The sequence below is a fragment of the Rhipicephalus microplus genome, unplaced genomic scaffold (assembly GCF_043290135.1).
Source record: "Rhipicephalus microplus isolate Deutch F79 unplaced genomic scaffold, USDA_Rmic scaffold_99, whole genome shotgun sequence".
Classification (NCBI taxonomy): domain Eukaryota; kingdom Metazoa; phylum Arthropoda; class Arachnida; order Ixodida; family Ixodidae; genus Rhipicephalus; species Rhipicephalus microplus.
Genome location: NW_027464671.1, coordinates 755,001 through 757,500, shown reverse-complemented (window position 1 = coordinate 757,500; position 2,500 = coordinate 755,001). Strand labels below are relative to the sequence as shown.

General features: G+C 52.9%; 1 long non-coding RNA gene and 1 pseudogene across 1 annotated transcript in view; one reads left to right on the top strand and one right to left on the bottom strand.

Moving 5' to 3' along the window:
* The window catches only part of LOC142790308 (uncharacterized), a 158,260-nt gene that overhangs the window by 27,968 nt on the left and 127,792 nt on the right, over positions 1-2,500 (top strand). The window lies entirely within an intron of this gene.
* The window catches only part of LOC142790385 (large subunit ribosomal RNA), an 8,307-nt pseudogene that overhangs the window by 2,867 nt on the left and 2,940 nt on the right, over positions 1-2,500 (bottom strand).

Below are 2,500 nucleotides of genomic sequence, written 5' to 3'. Positions count from 1 at the left end.
CCATGGCCGATACCTTCATCCCCTCACTGGTAAAGGCCAACTGGGGGTCAAGCTCAGCCAAGAACTCGTCAATGACTAAGTTGAACAGGAGCGGTGAAAGGGGATCACCCTGCCTTACCCCCACTGTAGGATGGACGACCAGCGATTTGCCTCCGAATGTCAGCACTGTTACCGCATTTTGGTAAAAGTCTTCAATGTACGAGATAAAGTCTTCAGAGATCCCTTTTCTGCGTAAGGCTCTCAAGATTGCCGGTAAAACAACCCTATCGAAAGCCTTCGCAATGTCAAGCGAGGCCAGAGACAAGGGTCGCAGTGACTTGCGCGCTTCATCAATGATTGTCGCAAGGAGAAGAATGTTTTCAGCACACCCATCCACTGGCAAAAATGCCCTCTGCTGCAGGTCCAAATCGAGGTCAGCAAGCAGCCTTCGGAAATATATCTTATGAAGCAGTCTAAGGAGCACATGAGATATTGAGATTGGGCGGTGTTGCGAGGCTGTTGAAGCACCAGGAACTTTGGGAATGAAGATCGTTCGTGCTTGGGTGAGAAAGAGTGGAAGTCGCTTCAGCAGCAGGAGCAAGTTAAGTAGAACCTGGAGTATTACTGGCGGAACCTTCCGCAGTTCCCTCGCCGCAAAGCCATCAGGTCCGGCTGCCGAGCTTGATGAGGGCATTGCCGCCTTAATGTCCATTTCTGTGATAAGGAACACAGGATCGATAACCTTGTGCGGGCGTTCGATAGCAGGAGACACTGATGAAGGCACCACTTTCTCCATGATCTCTCTCCATTCTTCTAGAAAAGCTTGGGGATCCTCCACCTTGGAGTCCGCCTCTCCATCCAGAATCTGTCTTGCACACTGTGTCCTGTTCCGTCTGAAGAGTTGTTGTGTCAAGGCGTATTCCCGCTTCTTTTTCTTCCTGCGACTTTCTTGAACAGGTGGAAGAGGTTGGCGACCATGCGGACGCAAGTCCGAAGCGAACACCTCCCTTAGGTAGGCATTAAGAGCTATCGTTATATCCTCCCTGTCGAGGAATCTCTTTGCAAGCTCCCATAGCTTGTATGCTTGGTACGCTCTTGGCGGAGGTTTTGTTGTTAGACCTCTTAGCTCAGCCTCAATCACCTCACGGTGATTTACCTCGGGGATGACCAGGGAGGCGTCCTCAACAGCTTGCTCCCCAATGTCGGCTAGCACCTCCTGAGTGCTTCTTGGGTAGAGTCTGTTCTGTAGGTCTTCCACCAGCCTCTTGTAACCTTCCTGCCTTCTGTGCGATTTAATGCTGTGCAGCGTGCGGTGCGGAAACGCTCTTAGTAGCTGTGCATTGATGTCCCGGACCTTCTGGGATCTTAATTCAACCTCCTTAGTTGCCATCAGGTACTCCTCCTCCTTTTTCCATCTGGGCTTGAGTCTGGCCAGATTCACATCTTCGTTGTATTCTTCAAAATGCCGATGCCGGCGATGCTGGCTCAGGCCAATCTTGCTACCAAAGGTTGCAGTACATTCTGGACATTGGAATGTCGTTGTCATGGTTGATATGTGGCCTGTCATATTCGCGTCAGCCGGGGCGGCATTTTCGGAACAGCCGGTAGCTGCTCCGTTCTCAGAACCTTCCTCTGTGGGCTTGTTGCCCGAACGCTTTGGCATGCTGCTCCTTTGAGTGATTTCTCCGGGGGGCGACCCGCAGAACACAGGTTCACCTCCCTCGTCCTCGTCATCGGACGAACGTAAGTCGGGTGGAAGTACGAACTTCCTCCTGACCCTAGGTCCTACCCCCGTAGACATCCAGACTGACCCCACATGGACACTGTCAGCAGAATCGCGCGCATTCGCCGCATCAGTGCCAAGGGGAGCTGGTTGACCGGAGGGGACCGCAGGGGTTGCACCAAGAACTGGCTCCCCTGAATCAGCGTATGAAGCCACGTTTGAACTTGGCTCCTCCGCAGCATCAACAGACGCTTGGTCAGGTAGGGAGTTAATAACCCGCCTGTCCTTAGGCCTTGCCCCTGTCATTACCCAGGCTGACACCCCATGGCTGTCGGCTGAAGCGCGCGCCTTCACCGACCTACCACCAAGGGGAGCTGGGGAAGCAGAGGGGGCCATATGAGCATAGCATAATGTGCCTTCAGTGCGTTCAACCCACGTACAAGCCGTGGCCGTTGGCTCAATAACCATTGGCAGTACTGTGGCATGAATACCGTCCTGGCCTTTAGGGTCATTACCCTCAGGGCTCTCGGGTTCCATCAATTCTGCAATAGTTTCAGCTCGTTCACATCCGTGAACATCAACATCGATGCCTTCAGATCCCTCTTTCTCCGCATTGTGTTCTCTCGCTCCTTCATTCCCTTCAAATTTGCCTTCTGGAGCTTGCGCCATTTGCACATCTTCATCCCTATGACGCATCCTTGCTTTATGAATTTTCAGACCCTTCTCTGTGCGAAACGCCTTGTCGCAGACCCAACACTGGAATGATTCCTGCCTGGGGGAACTCCCTCCAGCGGTCGC